This window comes from Ceratotherium simum, chromosome 7, assembly GCF_057802395.1.
Source record: "Ceratotherium simum simum isolate JZ-2026a chromosome 7, ASM5780239v1, whole genome shotgun sequence".
Classification (NCBI taxonomy): Eukaryota; Metazoa; Chordata; class Mammalia; order Perissodactyla; family Rhinocerotidae; genus Ceratotherium; species Ceratotherium simum.
This window is the reverse complement of record NC_141906.1, coordinates 53,085,485-53,106,778: the sequence shown is the minus strand read 5'-3', so window position 1 is coordinate 53,106,778 and position 21,294 is coordinate 53,085,485.

Genomic DNA, 21,294 nt, shown 5'->3' with positions numbered 1-21,294 from the left:
GCTTGTTCATGGTTTCACTCATTTTTCTATTGGGTTATGTCTTACTGATTGGTACATATATTCTAAGTATTAATTCTTTGTGAGTTATGCATATTGCAATCCTGTATGTGATTTGATTTTTAACTATCATATTGTGTTTTCAAGAACAAAAGATCTTAATTTTAAATTAATTCTTTTATGGTTAGTGCTTTTTTGTGTCATTTAAGAAATCCATATATATTCCAAAGTCACAGAGATAATCTATATTTTCTTCTAAAAGTTATAGATTTGTAAAGTGACAGAACTTCAGAGAAGGCTCTTATGCCAAAACCAGATAAACTTGATAAAACTTGACAGGCAAAAAGTGGGACTTGGCACTCAGGGTATCTGAGTAGGTGCACTTGAAAATCTTGAATCCCTAAATTCTGAATCCTTTGGCTGCAAAAGTGGCTCACCCATCCCTGTGGAAGATATAGCCCCTTTCCTTGCTTGAAGACTACACAAGTGCCTCAAATGAGGCCGATACATTGTGTGACAGTCCCTCTCCTCCTCAAGACCTGACCTCACTTCTCTTGGCCACCAGACAACCAATAATGTCAAATTTTAGCATAAACCAACTAGAAAAGTGCTGGGACTGCTAAAGGAGAGAGATTATACACCAAAAGAACTATGGTACTTGGTTAACAAGAACTGGCACTAATGAGGAGTTAACCCTGAGGGTGCTGGATCAATAGGGGCAGAATACAAAGCTGGCTAAGAGGAGAATATCAATATAGAAGCACTCTACTGTAACACGGGATTTAACATCCTGGCTTGGGCCCTGGGTGATTGCTTTAGCATGTTGCTAACATGGCTCTTTAATGCTTGGAAAAGGTGATAATTCTCATAAACGAAATAGAGATGCCAGAACTGCCATGGATAACTGTGGAGGAAACAATCAAAAGGCTCAGAGCAATGGGCATGCTCAGTTGGGCTCATTAGGTGACAGTTTTTCTTGAGAGGGCCCAAAGCTCACTCCATTTTCCAAGGTGATAAGGAATGTGCTAGTGAGGGGGTCAGTACATTGTTGAAAGGCTCAGGAATGTTTCATATTGTAGGAGATGCTATTATAGTAGTGGGCTCCTTAATAACAAGGTGGGTGATAGGACCCTGGAATAGCAGAGGACAGACGGCAACACTTCATTTTCACAATGAAGGTGGGCCTAATTACCATCATGGGCAGCAAGAATCTAGGGGGTCCTGACTCAAGGGATATATGGAGATGACTCAGAGAACATGGTTTACCTAGAGGGAAGATATGGGGGCAGCCAACAAGGGTACTGCTTAATGCATATAACCAAAAGGATCAAGAAGGGATGAATAGACAGCCCAGGTCAGCATTCCCAAAGGTAAACCATGACTCTTTGACCATTTTCCAGACATGAGCCAGTTCTCACACTCAGAACCACAGGGTAAATGAGTCAGCATATCCCATGAAGAAGGACTCTAGAATATCATGACAAGTGTATATATGTGATTCTCCCAGTTCTCCCAAAGGGATCTACTTATCTACTTAGGTAACTGTATACTGGGGAAAGGGGAATAGTTTTGAGAGCTTTGGTATACAGGATCTTAGTCAATGCTAAGACCTGGGGATTCAAATCACTCCCATGATAGTCTTGTTATAGTGAGTAGAGGCATCACGTTTTGTTTCTCATAAATGGGTTTTAGCTGGATTTTAAACATATCCAGTCTCACAATTTTGTTTTTTAACTGTTAAGTCTAGTACATTTATATTTATTATGAGTATTAATGTATTTGCATTCATTTTTACCATTCATTTTGTACTTTCTATTTAGTTCTGCTTTTTATCCTGATTTTCTATTTTTTCTTCTTTTCTTGCATTTTTTTCTCAATCAAGTAATTGTTTCTCCCTCATCCCATTTTTTTTTCCCCTAAACTATTTTGGAAGCTATAAACTCTACACATGGTTTCATCAGTTAGCCTAGACATTTTAGTATGCATATATTAAAATGTCTAAATAATTTTACTTTCTTTCCAAAAAAACTTAGAATATTTTGCCTTGTCTTTCCCTCCCAAATTGCACATTTTTCCCACTAGGATTTTAGTTCTATGTTTTTAAAGCTCACTATCAATGTTCATTTAGATTTATCCACATATTTAAAAATTTTCTGAGCCAGCCCTGATGGTCTAGTGGTTAAAGTTTGGTGCTCTCAATGCTTTGGCAGCCCGAGTTTATTTCCTGGTGGTGGAACCCGTCTGTCAGTTGCCGTGCTGTGGCGGCGGTTCACATAGAAGAACTAGAAGAACTTACAACTAGGATATACAACCGTGCACTGGGGCTTTGGGGAGGAAAAAAAAAAGAGGCAGATTGGCAACAGATGTTAGCTGGGGGCGAATCCTTCCCTAAAAAAAAAAATGCATTAAAAAAAATTTATCTTTCTTCGTTACTTTGCTATTTTAGACCTCCTTTCTAGAATTATTTTCTCTCTTTTAGCAGTACACATTTCAAAAGTTTCTTTAGAGATGATCTGTTGGTAGTAAATTCTCTGTTTTGTACAGAAATGTTGGTTCTTGCTCTTGAACCATATATTTGCTGAGTATCCAATCCTGTGCATGTGTGCACACACGCTTGTGCACACATACACACACTTTTTTTTTTTTTTTGTGAGGAGATCAGCCTTGTGCTAACATCTGCCAATCCTCCTCTTTTTTTTTTTTTTGGTGAGGAAGACTGGCCGTGGGCTAACCTCCGTGCCCATCTTCCTCCACTTGATATGGGACGCTGCCACAGCATGGCTTGTGAAGCAGTGTGTCGGTGCGCGCCTGGGATCCAAACCTGCGAACCAGGGGCCGCCACAGCGGAGCGCTTGCACTTAACTGCTTGTGCCACCGGGCCAGCCCCCGCACACGGTTTTTTAATCCTGTATTTTTACTTAGGATAATGATGTGATATGAATATTACATAAGCTCCCAAATAATCTCAAATATGATTTAGTGGCTGTTTAATATTCTGTTGTATGGGTAAACTATAATTTATTTAAATCATCTCCAAATATTTATTATGTAGGTGGTTTCCAACTTTTTATTATTATAATTAATACTGTAGCAAACATTCTTGTACATAAATCTTTGTCCTCATTTCGGAATGTTTCTTTAGGGAATATTACTAGAAGTAGAATTTCTGGGTCAGAATATTTTAGCCTTATAAATTTAATTTAATTTTATTCCTTCCCCCATTGTGCACCTGCAACTGAGGTTCTGGAATTACTGTTTAAATTAAAATTTTTACTTACATCAAAGTAAAACCTGCACATGATTAAAAAATCAAATAGTATGGAAGGATTTAAAATGAGAAGGAATAGACTCCTGATCTTTACCTCCCCTTTCTGTGCCCACTGGAAGGGCTTTTAACTCTTTTAGTTATAATTCTGCTAGCTACATCAACACTTCAAAATAGCTTGCGTGTTATATTTCAGCACTCTTTCATTTCTTTCCACTTTGTAAATGAAGATTTTAGCACCGTCACACTTTTCTCCCTCTCTTCTTTTTCTGACCATCTCCCACTTTCTGCTTGCTATAAATCAACATTTATGCTTTCAAGATTAATAAGCTATACATTTTGTTTTGTAACCACAGCCAAAATATTCTAGAAGCTGATTCTAAATGTTGAAAACAGTAAGATTTACTTGGTAATGACTATGTAAATGTTGCTCACTGTAGAGCTAAGCAGTATGCTATGATTACACTGCTTTCTCTTGGTTTTCTGCCTCTTTCTCTGTCCCTTCCTTCTCAGGTTTTTTCATTGCCTTTATCCTATATCTAAATATTGGGAGACCCCAGAGTTTGTTTCTGAGTCTTCCATCCATTCTCCTCTTCACCTGACTTGCTCCCTAGACAATTCCATCCTTTACTATAGATTTAATCCTGTCCAAATGCTAATGAATGTCAAGTGTATCTCTTTAGCCTTTATCTCATCATGAGCTCTAGACTTGACATATTGGATTTTTACTAGTCATTTTCAACATAATGTGTCTAAATGCAGTTTTTGATTTTATTCTGAAACTATTCCTCACCCTCTATTTCTCTCTTCAGTGAGTAGTATCACTCTTCACTTGGTTGATAAAGGCGAAAACTAGTAGTAGTTATCTTTGATGTCTCCTTTTTCCTCACCTACATATCTATTACACCAACAAAATATACGCTGTCTGTCTACATCTCTCTTTACACTGCTACCACTATCATTTATTACCCACACTATTGCAATAGCCTTCTAACTGGTAGAGGCTTTTTAAAATCCGATTTCCATACAGCAGAATTCTCTTCTTAAAATATAAATCAGATCATGCAATTCTATTGATTTAAGACCTCCACTGGCTTTTTAGGCTAATATTCAAACTCCATTTTTTTTTTCAGGGAAAGATTCACCCTAAGCTAACATCTGTTGCCAATCTTCTTCCTTTTTTCTTCCTTTCCGCCCCCACAAAGCCCCAGTACATAGTTGTGTATAGTTGTAAGTTCTTCTGGTTCTTCTGTGTGAACCCCCATGACAGCATGGCTACTGACAGACAAGTTGTGTGGTTCCAGGCTGGGAACTGAACCTGGGCTGCCAAAGCAGAGCATGTTGAACTTTAACCGCTAGACCATCAGGGCTGGCTCAGCTAATACCCAATCTCTTTATGATGGTGTACAAGATCTTCCCTCCCTGCCTATCCCTCTGGCTTTATCTCTTGCCACCTTCCCTAAGCTATATTTCCTATCTGAATATTTTTCTAAACAGATGTGAAGTGAAAATTGTGGGAAAAATTATTTGAGACATTTCTTCCAAAAGGACAAAGGGATGATAAGGAATTGTTAACAGGAAACTAGTGAACTCAATCATTTACTTCATTATATTTACCCATTGTTACTTGCTGTGTTAGGTTTCTCTAAAGATGAATTGGGCAGAACCTTAGGGAGATCATCATCTGGTGTGGAAGACAGACATTCAAAAGTTGTAGCATATTGTGAAAATTGCTAGAATTAGGTGTGAACTTCTAAAAAGGTGAAGAAACTATTATTTTTTCTGTTTATTAGTTTCAAAGTAAACTAGAAAAAAAAGAAAAGTGTGAGAAATCAGCAGGCATATTTTGAGCAATTGACTCCTTGTGCTATCCATGAGATTCCTATGTTAGAGAGGAGGAAAATTTGAGGCGGATCCTGAAAGTATAGGTAAGTGTTCACTGGCAAGAAAAAAGAAGGCAATCTCATTCATGGAGGAGACATAGCAGTTGTCAAGGTATCAAGGTGAAGAAATTTGAATATTTTTGGAGTACTCGAAGTTGCTGCTAATGCTGAATTGGTTTAGAAAGACTCAGAGTTTTTTTCTTTAAATAACTGGCTATTTCCCTGATAGTTAGTGATTTTGAACATCTTTTCATGTGTCTGTTGGCCATCTGTATATCTTCTTTGGAGAAATGTCTGTTCAGGTCTTTTGCCCATTTTTTAATTGGGTTGGTAGTTTTTTTGTTGTTGAGATGCATGAGTTCTTTATATATTTTGGAGATTAAGCCCTTATCAGATGTATGGTTTGCAAATATCTTCTCCCAATTGTTAGGTTGTCTTTTCGTTTTGTTGATAGTTTCCTTTGCTGTGCAGAAGCTTTTTAGTTTGATGTAGTCCCATTTGTTTATTTTTTCTATTGTTTCTCTTGCCCGGTCAGATGTGGTGTTTGAAAAGATGTTGCTAAGACCGATGTCGAAGAACGTACTGCCTATGTTTTCTTCTAGAACTTTCACAGTTTCAGGTCTTACATTCAAGTCTTTAATCCATTTGGAGTTAATTTTTGTGTATGGTGTAAGGTAAGGATCTACTTTCATTTTTTTGCATATGGCTATCCAGTTTTCCCAACACCATTTGTTGAAGAGACTTTCTTTTCCCCATTGTATGTTCTTGGCTCCTTTGTCAAAGATTAGCTGTCCATAGATGTGTGGGTTTATTTCTGGGCTTTCGATTCTATTCCATTGATCTGTGTGTCTGTTTTTGTGCCAGTACCATGCTGTTTTGGTTACTATAGCTTTGTAGTATATTTTGATATCAGGGAGTGTGATACCTCCAGCTTTGTTCTTTTTCTCAGGATTTCTTTAGCTATTCGGGGTCTTTTGTTGTTCCATATGAATTTTAGGATTCTTTGTTCTATTTCTGTGAAAAATGTTGTTGGAACTTTGATAGGGATTGCATTGAATCTATAGATGGCTTTAGGAAGTATGGACATCTTAACTATGTTAATTCTTCCAATCCAAGAGCATGGAATATCTTTCCATTTCTTTGTGTCTTCTTCAATTTCTTTCAGAAATGTTTTATAGTTTTCGGTGTACAGATCTTTCACCTCTTTGGTTAAATTTATTCCTAGGTATTTTATTCTTTTTGTTGCAATTGTAAATGGGATGGTATTCTTAATTTCTCTTTCTGCTACTTCGTTGTTAGTGTACAGAAATGCAACTGATTTTTGTATGTTGATTTTGTATCCTGCAACTTTACCATATTCATTTATTACTTCTAAAAGTTTTCTGGTGGATTCTTTAGGGTTTTCTATATATAAAATCATGTCATCTGCAAATAGTGACAGTTTCACTTCTTCCTTTCCAATTTGGATCCCTTTTATTTCTTTCTCTTGCCTGATTGCTCTGGCTAGGACTTCCAATCAAAATCACTAACTATCAGGGAAATGCAAATGAAAACTACAATGAGATATCACCTCACGCCTGTCAGAATGGCTATAATTAACAAGACAGGAAACAACATGTGTTGGAGAGGATGTGGAGAGAAGGGAACTCTCATACACTGCTGGTGGGAGTGCAAACTGGTGCAGCCACTATGGAAAACAGTATGGAGATTCCTCAAAAAATCAAGGATAGAACTACCGTATGATCCAGCTATTCCACTGTTGGGTATTTATCCAAAGAACTTGAAAACACCAATTTGCAAAGGTACATGCACCCCTGTGTTCATTGCAGCCTTATTCACAATAGCCAAGACTTGGAAGCAACCTAAGTGCCCATCAAGGGACGAATGGATAAAGAAGCTGTGGTATATATACGCAATGGAATACTACTCAGCCATAAGAAACGACGAAATCCAGCCATTTGTGACAACATGGATGGACATTGAGGGTATAATGCAAAGTGAAATAAGTCAGAGGGAGAAGGTCAAATACCGTATGATTTCCTTCATTAAGTAGTAGATAATAACAACAATAAACAAACACATAGGGACAGAGATTGGATTGGTGGTTACCAGAGGGGAAGGGGGGGGGGTGGAGGGTGAAAGGGATAATTCGGTACATGTGTGTGGTGATGGGTTGTAATTAGTATTTTGGTGGTGAACATGATGTAGTCCATGCAGAAATAGAAGTACAATGATGTAAAAAAAAAAAAAAAAAAAAAGAAACCTTGAATCTTTTAAAAAAAAAAAAAAAAATAACTGGCTAGCTAGCAAAATCATCAAATGGGGTAAGGAAGGCAAGAGAAAGAGTAATTTTGCTGGGAAAAATAGTTTTCAATATATAGAGTCTGAGGTAGTTGAGTGCCAGACCTACATATCTGGCAATGTGCAATACGTGGAAATACGGGTCTGGAGCTCAGGAGAGAGTTCTCAGTTGGAGAAACAGATTCATGAAACTTCAACATATTTTAATGCTTTGCTGTTATTCAGAATTGGAATATAGTCGCCTTATATAGAATGATTTTCTAGTATATAAGTATTCTCAAAAAGTTATTTTTTCATTTTTTCCATTTCATTATCTTTTGATTTATGGAGAAATAGAGAGAGAGAGAGAGAACAAACTGTTGAGGTCAATCATAAATTTCTCTTTGTTAGGCATTCATGCCTTTGGCTAAGGGGGGTTTCTGAAATAATTGGAAAATAGCTTCCATTTCTTCTCAGAAGTTCCTCTTCCCCTCAGAGTTTTATTCCAATGACAGATAATTGCAGGAGGAACGTTTTTCACTATAAGTGCTGTAGCTAACCATAAATGCTAAAACACTATAAAAGTGATTGGAAAATGTAGTGGAGCACTTTGACTTTCCTTGGACCTGGACTCCTTATAAAACATCACAGAAATTATAGCATTACAGAACACTAGAACATCCAAGTATCTTTGAAATAAATCCTTCTAAAGGCTTCCAATTATACCTGGAATCAAATTCAAAACTTCTTACCCCAGTCTATACGACCCTACATGATCTAAATCCTACTTAACTTTTTGGTCTCATCTCCTGCTATGGTTATCATAGCTCACATGCTATTTTTTCCCCCTGAACTATACCAAGATTGTTCCTGCCTCAGAGCCTTTGTACTTGAAGTTCCTCTTGTTAAGAATGCTTTCTCTTGCCTCTTACAATGGGCTAGATCCTCATCAGTTTCAGCTCAAATGTCACCTCTTCACAGCAGCCTTCTTTCCCCTCATATCTAAAGCATATCTCTCATCTTGCATTCACACAGCACTCTAGTTTATTACAAATGTCACTCTCCAAAAAATTATCTTATTTATTTAATTATACACTTGTTTATTTTTGTGTTGTCCCAGCACCAAGATCATTGCCTGGTTAACGCTCAATAAACATTTGTGGATTTATTGAATAGATAAATGAATGAATGAATCCTCGGGGTACTAGCTCATCTGAGAAAAATCCAGGTATACCCGGAACCTGTCTTGTGATCAGGAGTATGAGGCTACCTAGACAGTGTTCAAAGGAACTCTTGCAATGACAGAGAACTTAGAAACACAACCCTCTGTCTTCATCCATCAGTGGGATTACAGAGCAGCTCAAGGAAATGAATGAAAGCTAAAATAACCAAAGGAAAAACCAGTACAATTTACAGGCAACACTGAGTGCTCACCACATACCTGGCTCTGTGCTGAGTACTTCACACTCAGTGCATTACTCATTTCAACCTCACACCACCAGGTGAGATAGGGACTATTAACTCTACTTTACATATGAAAAACCAGGCTGAAAGAGGGTCAGTAGTTTGCCAAATGCTACTCATTTCTAATTGAGAAAGAACTGGGAATTCAACTTAGGTGGGTTTTATTCCATAACACTAGAGTATTCTGCATTAATTTATTGAGAAAACCTGAGACAGAAATTGTACTATGAGGCTTACAGAGATCCAATGCCTTTCAATTCTACCTTTTAGAAAATCATTTTTGCATCAGTTTATTGCCTGATCCTTTAGCTCCTGAGCTCTAAAATGGATATTCTTTTTTTTTTGAAGAACAATAAAAACTGCTTTCTAGATAGTTGGCTAGTCAAAAATTACACCCATCCTCATATTAGCATGCCAACAAACTTATCCTGCTTAAATCTCTTCTGAAGATCCTTACAAACCAGGTTTCAGGGACTGTAGTGGAGACCTGGGTTCTAGTATCTGCTCACCCAGTAACCCCACATCTGATTTGCTTCTCTGGACACTGGTTACATTGGTCCTTTGCTGCCAGCTTAGAGGACTCTTCAGATAGTCTCGTAGTGGGTTCTACAGCTGCCTTTCCCTAAGTAGACTGTGAGCTCCGTGAAAGTAGGAACTTCAAGACTAGATGGATCTCTGACATTTCAGACATAGAAAAGATCATAAAAGATGATAGACAAGGCTTTTAACCATGATGCCAGGCCTTAGTAAAGTGAGAAAATTGGATTAGACCTTTAGATTAGACCCAGAGTCCTTTTAAATTAATATTTTATATAATTCTGTTGGGTAAGAAAATAAGGATTTGGAAAATTATGGGAGTTGAATTTTTGCGATACTTAAATTGAGTGTCATTAATTTACTTCACTTTACATTTGACTTGTGAGCCCACCACTGACATATGCAATGTGGAATGACTGCTGCTATGTATTGTGGGCATGGTGGGGGAAGACTATCCTCTACCCTCTCTGGGTCCTTCTGGCTGGGGTACAAATTAAATTGACATGAGACAGAATAACAGGAGAAAATCAAACAAAGCTTTCTAACATGTATACACGGGAAAGACCTAGGAAAAACTAGGTAACTCCCCAAAATGACGGAGGTTCTCATTTTAAATACTGCCTCCAGCTAAAGACAAAGGAGGATGTTGGGAGTGGGAAGAGTCAGCTATGGGAGACTACCAGAGAAGCACAGTAAACAAGAGTAAGGTTACTATGCAGATTTAAGTCCTTGCCTTCCGCATTGATAAGAGTTTCTAGAGATAAGGTCATCCCCCCTTCTTCCTGGTACAGAGAGGGAGATACCTTTACAGATGGAGATTTCCCTTACAAATGTAAACGTCTCTTACAAAGGGTCAATTCTACTTTTCAGAGCTTCTCCCCATGTCTGCAGTTTTTAAAAGTAATAATCCTTGTGCCAAAGAGACACATTTTGGGGTGGCCAATTCTGATCCCCTACGTGAGTTAATGAAGAATATCACTTTTGATGAACTTGGATTTAAGCCAAGCTTTACTATTTGCAACTTTGTGTCTTTGGGAAGGATATTTAATGTCTGTAACCCTTAGTTTCCTTATATATAAAGTGGAGACAATAATAATTTTTATGGTATTTAGGTATAAAACACGTAGCACATAAATATGCTCTTAATATATTTTATTTCTCTTTTCTTCTCCTCTTCTGAGCTCTAATTTGACCTTGCCTGCCCCCTAAAGTTGCTGTTTAGTAGCAGGGCATGATAAAAATTATTAATCATTCTCCATAATCCAGTTTCCCTTCTTCTTTTTATTGATAGAACCCCCCGAGTTTTTCGTGGCATATATCCACCAAGATAGAGCTTGCCATTTCCAGCATTGCTTACGACTAGGTGTTGCATGTGACTGCTCTGGGCCAGTGGTATGAGAGTGGAACTGGTGTGAACAACCTCTGGGTCATGTCCTCAAAATAAAGCTGCAAAACCTCCACTTTCTCTTTCCCCTTCCCACAGGCTAGAAGGCAGACATGGTGATAATGAATCAGCTTGGACTTGTGGAGTTGGGGGTGGCAGAGAAACAAGATAGAAGGAACCTGGGTTGTTGGATGATCACATGAAGCAGGGCCTCTCTATCCCCTGGACTGACCATCAGCTTAGATTTTTATGTGAGAAAAATATACCTTTCCTCTTATTGAAAGTACTGTTATTTTGCTCTCTGCGAAAGCAATCAAACTAATATCCTAATTTGTATTAGTATTAACTGTATAAAATTGCTGATATGGTAGGTCAACAGCATATGAAGTAGATAACCACCCCAGGCCCCAAATACTGTAGAAACTGGAAATTTCGGAAAAGTCAAAATTCTAAGAAGAAAGCTAAGTAGAACTAGTAGAGGAGAAACCCCTTGATATAAACGAATAGAAGTTGCTATAGAAATTAGCATAATGTCTCTATCCAGTAGAGAAAATAGGTACCTGATCTTTATGTGGACTATTACAGCATCCTGGGTCCCTGTCCTATACTCATGTCTACAAATATTATAAATAATTTTTTATAGAATTTTTTTATTTTTTAGATTATAAGCATCAGGCCTAGGACTGATGCTGGGCTATTGGAAAAGAAGCCCTTTTCTCCATGTCGGAATTGCTAAATAAATAGATGTACTATGGATTAAATAGTTCTTGAGGTCACCATTTGAAGAAAATAGACAATTTTGCCCCCCATGGGACATTTGGGAGTATCTGGACACATTTTTGTCATCACAGTTTGGGAGGGGGTGCCGCTGGTATCTGGCAGGTAGAGGTCAGGGATGCTGCTGAATATCCTCACAGGACAGCTCCCACAATAAAGAATTATCCACCCCAAAGTGTCAGTAGTGGTAAGGTTGGGAAACCTTGAAATAAAGCAGAGGATTGCACGGAAAAGAGATGGAGGAACGTCCTAGCAATAGCTGCTCACCATCTAGATCCAGCTGTTCTCAAATCCTGGATCCTTTAGTTACACAAACCAGTAAATATTATCAGTCCCTTCCCTTTTCCCCACATAAGTCAGTGTAAATTTGGTTCTGTCGCTTGAAATCAAAAGAGTTCTGAGAAATTTTCTTGACCTAATCCTTCGCGAATGGTTTTCTCATTCTAATTTTGGTTGCTCTAAGGTCTGTCTATCTCCTCAAGTAGAGAATTTTGTTGGGTGGATGGTCAGTTGTGATCCTCTGGAGAATATCTGAGAAGTAGATTTTTACTCTGGTTGGTGGATGAGTCTCTCTTGATTGTCTTAAACATGAGTCCGTTCACTAAACACTAATCATTGCTGATGGGTCTATCAAATAGGAATCAATGAGAACATACCCTGAGGGACTGAAGCTTAAAAATATGATGGAAGATCCTGGCACAAGGAAACTGGAATCTGTGGAAATTGCTGGCTTTTAAGTGTGAGGAGAGTGTTATGAACTGAATTGTGTCCCCCCAAAAGATGTTCAAGTCCTAATCCACAGTATCTGTGAATGTGACCTTATTTGGAAATAGCGTCTTTGCAGATGATCAAATTAAGATGAGGTCACTAGAGTGGGCTCTAATCCACTGTGACTCTGTCCTTATAGAAAGGGGCAATTTGGACACAGAGATAGATACATACACAGGGAGAACGCCACGTGAAGTTGAAGGCAGGGATGGTGTGATGCATGTACCAGCAAACGAACACCAAAGATTGTCAGCAAACCACCAGCAGCTAGGAAAGAGGCACAGAACAAATTCTCCCGCACAGTCCTCAAAAGAAACCAACCCTACTGACACCTTGATCTTGAACTTGTAGCCTTCAGGACTGTGAGACAATAAATGCCTGTTGCTTAAGCCACTCAGTTTGTGGTACTTTGTTAAGCCAGCCCTATCAATCTAATACAGAGAAATTTTAGAGGGAAATTCTATTTTCTCACATCTAAGAACTAGCACTTAGCTCCTCTGAAAAGGAAGACTTCAGTTATGCTGCATACCAAGTGAACTTGAACCAGTTATGGAGAACTAAGGAAGGTTTATTATGACCACACATTAGAAGTAGATATTAGTAGTTAATTTTTTGCATATTTAGATATTTTTCTTAGGTTTCGGCACACTCAAAAGGTCGTTACATATTTTCCTTTTTCTCTTCATCTCTGCTCTAATCATATGCTACACTTTATTGTTTGAAAATTTTAGCTACTACATGAGAATCATTCAAAAAGGAGTTGCCAATTTAATTTATATTATATGTTTGTACTTGGAAAGGCCATAAAATACACAGACTGAAACTATATTCAGTTTGTTAGATTGGTAAGTTTCCCTTTTTAAGTTAAAAATCTTGAATCAGTCAGATAAAAACTACCGTTACTGCTGAAATAACTTTTTTGTTTGGGAATTGTTGAATCCTCCTTCATAGTGAGTGTTCAAGCTTTGGCTGATATGTCAATTAGCGATTTTATTGCCTCTCAGTTCCACATTCACTCTCAAACCTTGCTCTGCAAGTGGCTCTGGGATAATGGATGGAATTCCTTAAACCATTTCTCCTTTACGGTGAGTGTGATGTTAAGCTTCCTCAGTAGAGCGTGCTACAGGGATGTTGCAGGAGGACGAGGCATCTCTTACCGAATCCAGAGGCTGCAGTGCGTGGTCAGCCATGTGAGTGTGAGGATATCCGGTGGTGCCCTGCCCCAGACATAGAGCTGGAACACATGGTCCCTCTGACATTGTAGTCCTAGTCCAGCCCTGACAATCACCTTTTTGTGCTTCTCCCAACATGGACACCACGTGCCCAGGCCTCCTGCACACAGTGGCCCCTTGACTCCCTCTGTACGCATGCAGCCCACTGGCTGGAGCTGTTCTGTATCCCCAGAAGGTTACTTCCTACTTGCCCAGTTGCTATGGACTAGCTCTGGTTTAGGCAACACAGAGAACTTTTCTGCCATCCATTGGGTTGCAACTATACCTTCTCCAACAAAGTCTGAACCCTCTCCTTGGGGAGGGTACCTCCCATCCAGGTTTGTCCTTTCTTGGCTATTTTCTATCAGTCCTAGGGTATCCTATAGAGTTTTCTTTATATCTTATAGCATCTCTTTTATCATTGATTAAGGATTCTTTTAAACAAAATCTCTTTATATTATGTTATGGTTTCTGTCTCCTGTTTGGACCCAGATTGAAACAGTTGTAAAACCAAATTTTGGGGATGCTATAGAGGGTATTCAAGCATTAGATTCTTTGGAGAAAGAGTTGCTTTGAATGATTTTTTCTAATTTCTGCTAAAACCAAGCATATATATTTTTTTCTGAGTCTTCCCTTTTAAATAATGGGACGAATCTTGCTTTGAGAGAAGCATGGCTGGCAATTGATAATAACTTTATTTACTGTGGCCACAGCAATCATCTGCACTAATGGTAATTAATCTGAGAGAATTAGAGGATTGATCTATTTAATGAACCTACAGGTAACTGAATTTCTTTACTAATGACATCAGGGAAATTAGGCCTGTTAACATTTAAAACAGTTTAATGGACATGAACATCCTTTAAAAGAATAAAACCTTATATTTTCATCAATTCCCTTACATCTGAAATGGATGTTTTAGTTTACCACTTTCTTCTAATTACTAGAGCCTTGTCTACACACACGATGTGAGTAAATTGGCATAGGACTTATTTGTTCACTTTAGCCTCCTTCAAAACAGTAGAAGTATGGAAGCTGACTTTAAGTTAACGGAGTTGCTACTGTGTGCCAGGTGACTGTGTATTTTATTTGCTGCTTGTATCAGTTATCTATTGCTATAATAATGCTGCATAACATGATCTCCCCCAAAACAGTGGATTAAAACAATAATCAAATATTTGAGTCACAGGTCTATTCATTGCTGCTTTTGGCTGGACTCAGCAGGATGTGGTCTTGGCTGATTTTGGGCATCTATCTGGGAATTGACTAGCTGTTGGATGACCTAGAATAGATTTATCTATGGTTACTCAGCTCTGTTCCATTTGTTTTTCTTTCTTCTAAAAGGTACTGAGCATGTTCTTAGGGTGATGACAGAGAACAAGAATGAGAGCAAGTGGAAAGATGTAAGTGCTTTTCCAGTTTACTTTTGTGTCATGTATACTAACATCCTATTGGTCAAAGCAAGTTATACAGTGTATTAGTTTGCTAAGGCTGCCATAGGATACCATTGATTGGGTGCCTTAAAAAAAAAATAAATTAATTTTCTTACAGTTCTGGAGGCTAGAAGTCCAAGCTCAAGGTGGCGGCAGCTTTGGTTTCTTCTGAGGCCTCTCTCCTTGGCTTGCAGCTGGCCACCTTCTTGCTGTGTCCTCACATGGTCTTTCCTCTGTGTGCTTGCATCCCTTGTGTCTCTCCGTGTGTCCAAATTTCCTCTTATAAAGACACCAGTCAGACTGGATAGGGCTCGCCTAATCACTTCTTTAAAGGCCTTATTTCCAAATACAGTCACAATTTGAGATATTGGTGGCTAGAGTTTTGACATGTGAATTTTTGGGAGGAAGACACAGTTCAGCCCATAACACATGACCAAGCCCAGAGTAAAAGTGGGAAATCATGGATACAAGGAGATGCAAGGGATTGGGCCATTTTCCCCCTCCATCTACCATAATGTTTACAAAAACCTCTCATGAGGGAAAATGAGGGTCAGCTGGATGTGAGTCCCCACATGTTCATGTTTTTTCTTTTTTTTTTTAAATAATTTTATTTATTTATTTATTTTCCCCCCAAAGCCCCAGTAGATAGTTGTATGTCATAGTTGCACATCCTTCTAGTTGCTGTATGTGGGACGCGGCCTCAGCATGGCCGGAGATGCAGTGCGTCAGTGCGCGCCCGGGATCCGAACTCGGGCCGCCAGGAGCGGAGTGCGCGCACTTAACCACTAAGCCACAGGGCCAGCCCTCATGTTTTTTCTTATATGAAAACATTAATTAACTGAAATGAGGGTCAAGAGAAATCTTTTTTATTTTTAATTTTCCCATATTTGAATTAGAGGCAACCTATTATATAGTGGCTACGAGTATGAGCTCTTGGCAATAGCCTGCCTGAATCTAAATCTCACCTTCAACACTTACTGGCTATTATACCTTGGGCAAGTTACTTAACCCTTGGGTATCATACCTTTCTGTAACATGAGAATAAGAGTACTACCAACTGCACAGCATTATTAGGGATTAAATTTCTTAATATATGTAAAGCTTAGACCACTGCCAGGTATATTCTAAACACTATAAACTGTTTGCTATAACAATAACAACCACAACAATCATTATAACCTTTTATGATTTAATGTGTGAGATCTATTAAATATAACATAATTCTTCTTTGATTAAGGTGACATTACCTGATGATCAGTGGATGAGCAAGCTAAATAGTTGGGTTAACAGCATATCACATATTAACTGGTACTCTGCTGCAGGGAATCAAATACTCCACTAAGAAATTCTCAAGTATTGATTAATTTGTGTTTTTTATAAAGTTGTGATATTTTAAATCTCAATTTTCTGTATAACTATCTGTTCATGAAGGGATAGGCCTATAGTGTCAATCAACTATTTGGCTTATTTCCATAGCTTCAAACTGATTTTTCAACTTTTAGTTTCTCTTGTTTCTAAACAATTTAACATACTGAGGTTAGATTCAGATTCAGAAAAACATCGATTTCATAATGTTACTCCTCTACTCAAGTCTTCAGTGGCTCTCGAGGACCTAAAGGATAATCTCCAACTCCTTATTGTAGCGTGCAAGACAGTCCATAGAATGATTACCTCGTTTCCCACAGTTCCCTGTCATGACTTGCACATTCTTGTCACCATTATTTTGCTAACAGCTTTTTCCCATCATGCGTTTCTCCTTCCCTTTTCTCCACTTAAGGAATCTTTTCCTTATGTTAACATTGGGATTTGGTGCCTGTGGGTGTGTCTTTTTTTTTAAGCTTCAGTGCATGATTGTGTATCATAGTTGTTAGTTTAATTCTTTATGTGAGCTGGCACCATAGTATGACATCTGACAGACAGACGGGAGGTGTGGTTCCACGACCGGGCAATGAACCCGGGCTGCAGTGGCAAGAGTGCCAAATCTTAACCGCTAGACCACCAGGGCTGGCTCTGTGTCTGTCTTTTGATTCATCAGTTTTGCACATTATCTATTGATTTTCTGTTAGGGAAGATAAAAATTTGATTTCTAATATAGATTTGTTATAATTATTGGTTAAATTAATAATCAGTTATTAAGTCTTTATACTATGCTTATACAAATGCTACTCACAGTTGACTGTTATAGTGTACTGTGGTTATTCTTCCTTTCCCTTAAGGTAATAATAATTTCCTTGCTTGTTCATTGGCATAGTTTTCTTTGTACTCATCACTAATTCTTCTCGTACCTTTTAAGAGCTTCTTGGTATAATTTTCCACAAAGTTAATCCCTTCTGATCCTTGATCAATCCCAATTTATTTTTCCCTCTGAAACAAGCACTCGATTCTCTTGTCTGGGTGCATTGTTCCCCATTCTTGCTGCACAGTTTTCATCTTAGGATCTCTTTTTGTTGTCATTCTCGAAATTCCCTTTGCTATTCTCCTAGGTAGAGTCCTGGTCATCGAGATTCTGAATAATTTGTTTGTTTCTCTGTGCTTCTTTAGCATGAAGGTTGAGGGTGAATAAAATTTCCTGTAACACTGAGGATCCTTGGTTGCTAAATTCTGGTCAAAGAAGATTTTACTGCAGTAAATTTTAATATATTTCAAAAATTGTGAACACAACCTTCATTTAACAAGAGGACATTAGCTGAAACTGAGTTTTAAACATCTCATTAAAAAAAGGAATTTGGGACTTGTAATTCTTCAGAATCTTTAGGTGAAAGGGGTAACTTCTGTTTTCTGTAACCCTTTGTCCTCACATTACATAACTTTCCTCTTGGTAGAAGATGAGATAGATTCTGTATTTACTTTAATGACTAGTGGCTAAAAGAAGCAATCATAAAATCCAATGAACAAAGGAAAGATTATTGTGGGACAATTTCCTCTCCAGATCATTTAAACAGATTAATAAAAAGAATATTTAGTACCTCCAGTTGTATCACCTTAGCCATGGATGGGCTGACTTTAACTTTTTATGATAGTATAAAATTCATTTTTCACCTTTAAGTCCCCTTAAGTTGTCCCCATTGTACGATGAAATAGCTGAGGGATGAAATGTGTTCAGAATCAGTATTTGTGCGTGTATGCATTGTATGAGGAAAGAGGAAATAAACGAGGTGCTTCTAAATGGTTTAAGTGCCTTACCATTATTTCTTACCTTCTGTCAGTTTTCAAAAGCAGACTTCTGAGGGAAATGCGGGTTTGGGAAACAAGTATGGGAAACGAGTTTCTGTTTCTGAATCAATCAGTGTTATTTTATCTTTTGTGTGATGTTGCCAGAGATACTTTTATTCTATAAAGAAATCTTTAAAGCAAAACTTTGAGGAAGCAATTCACATTTTTTCTATCTCGCGGTCTGCTGCATGATCAGTAGCATTTTGCAAGTTTTTCTCCCTCCCTCCCTCCTTCTCTTCTTCCCTGCCTTCCTCCCTCCCCCACTCTACCCTTTCTTTTCACTTGACAAATATTTGTTGAAGTTCTACTAGGTGCCAGGTAATAGTCTATGTGTTAGGGATACAATGGAGAGCAAAACAAAGCCATTGATTCCAGGACGTTTATATTCAATTAGAAGCAGGGTGGAGGATTAGGGTGGTCAAGGTTGGCAGAGGTCCACCAATTTCCGTGAAAGCAAAAATACTAATGGCCATCATCTGAACACTGAGCTGAAAACATTCATCTGACAACTGAGAAATTCTTTGAGGTTTCTCCTTCTTTGGCTTAGATGACATTAAAATATCCCCATTTTCCTGTGGACTCCGAGGGATAACGCTGGGCCTTCTGACCTCCTGCCCTATATGATTTTGAATGGATCATCTCACACTCAGTATAATTATAGAGGGGCTTATCATCTTTCCCCCAAACTGGCATTTCTTCCAGAGTTCCTTATTTTTGCCAATTCTCCCTGTCACTAAGATTTGAAATTCCTGGCAGTTTCACTGGAATCATCCTTGATCCTTTATTTGCCTTTCATTATTCACTTCCATTTATTCACCAAATCCCGATTATTCTTCTTTCATTTGTCTACTCCTTATCTAGCTCTTCACATCTGCAGTATCTCTATAAGAGCCTTTTAGTTGGTATGTCTTTGCATGCAATTGGTCTCCTCCTACCACTGAAAGCTAGCACAAATTCTCCTGCCTGAAGAAATTATCCAATTCTACTTAAGTTTAATCTTATGATCCCATCACTAGATTGTATTCCTTCAGTTGTGACTTCAAGCAATCCCAGGGATTTTGTCTCTTAATATTTGTCAACTCAAACATTGACATATGTTCATCTATCTTCCTAGTAACCATAACTCTGGCCTCATGCCCAAGATCAGCCTGATCTCCAAACTTTCTGTCTGATATGCCTAAAGATTTCAGTTTGGCTCCTGCTTTCTTAGCTTAGCATTAACTATTACCTCTAATCTTATCCTATGAAAGTGTAAGCTGCGTGTCTTATAGGCAGATTTGCTTTGTGAGCCTATAGAGTATAGAGTATACACTCAAAGGGCTTGCCACTATGGGAGGTTAAGAAGTGATTCCGGATGGCTCAGTCCTTAAATGAATTGCAGAGTTGCAGAAATAAGAATGAATGTTGTAGTGGTAGCTGCAATTCAAAGAGTAGTCTCCTCCTAGGAATAGTGTAGAAGGCACTGATGGCTGTGAGCTGATCTTTACAATGTGCCTGCCCCACAGAAAAAAAAAACCATTTACTCATAAGTTTATTTATTTACCCAGAATATACTATGTGCCAAGCAGTGTGATAGAGGCTTGAGTTACAAGACAAATAAGATCTAATCTCTTCTTTGTTTTTGCTGAGAAAGATTCGCCCTGAGCTAACCTCTGCTGCCAATCTTCCTCTTTCTTTTTGTTTGAGAAAGATTAGCCTTAAGCTAACATCTGTGCCAATCTTCCTCTATTTTGTATGTGGATTGCCACCACAGCGTGGCTGACGAGTGCCGTATGTCTGTGCCTGGGACCTGAACCCACGCACCCGGGCCGCCAAAGTGGAGTGAGCCGAACTTAACTACTACGCCACGGGGCTGGCCCCTAATCTCTTAAGTAGCCTAATATCTAGGAGAAGAAAGGAGAGACATGTATATTAAACTATATACATAATTAAAATATATACTTCAAAAGATTGTTTTGAGGAGTAAATGAATAGATGTATTTAGAGGGCTTAAAACAGTTCCTGGCAAATAGAACACACTATATATATGTTTGCTATTAATTTTACGATGAGTTTTAATTATGTTCAAGTGTTAGGGCACTATGGAGTTTCCTTTGTATATAAAGCCTATTTGTACATTCACAGGCTCTCATGAGGCTCCAACTAGGACTTTACACTACTGATTCCATGTTCATTCATTCAAAAAATGCTTATTTAGCATCTTTTACATGCTAAGACTGTGCTAGGCACAAGGGAAAAAAAGAAAAATAAGACAAGGTCCTCAGCTTCCAGGTGTTCACATTTGTATTTGTCTGGCATTTGAGTAACGGAAGCGTATGAATAATTGGACTCACTACACTCCTTGATTTTTTCTGCCAATGACAAATAAATGTGGACATTTGGATTTTGTTCAAAGTAAAGAAAAATGCAGTCAGATTACTAGGGAATGTCCTGGGCCTGTACACATTTGGTTATGTGTTCTGCACTATCTACATTCACAGGATTGCAGCAGGATAAACCAAGTTCCAATGTAACACTAAGCTCCAGAAGAGCCAGATCATCAAGAGGGGATGTATTTTCAATTATCACAGGCTTTATTATTAAGTATATTTTTCAAAATCCTTGGAAAATTGGTGACCCATAGATGGCTAATTTTAATTAAGTAGGATAGCCTAACTTAATTCATAAGATATAGGAGAAAGCATGAGACCTAAAATCAGAAGATGAAGGGTCAATCCTAGTTTTATCACTTTCTAGCCATGCAGATTTGAGTAAATCATTTAACCTCTTCATTGGTGAAGTAATATGAATAAATACCTTATAGGGTTGATGAGGGGATTGCAAGAGATATTATACTCAAGAACTCTACTAAAATAGCTGGGACATAGTAAATGTTAGTCATATTTTAAATGGGGGTGGCTGTATATGTACACATGTATATGTAGCCAGGCTGTGTGTATGTATGTATATATGACCCTTTTTTATTCGTATTACTTCACCTGATTCCACAGAGGATTTCAGAGTACTATTTTCTTTGATATGTCACAAACTTTTTACATTTTTCTTTATGTTGGCTATCAGTGGAGGCTACGTTTACTTTGTC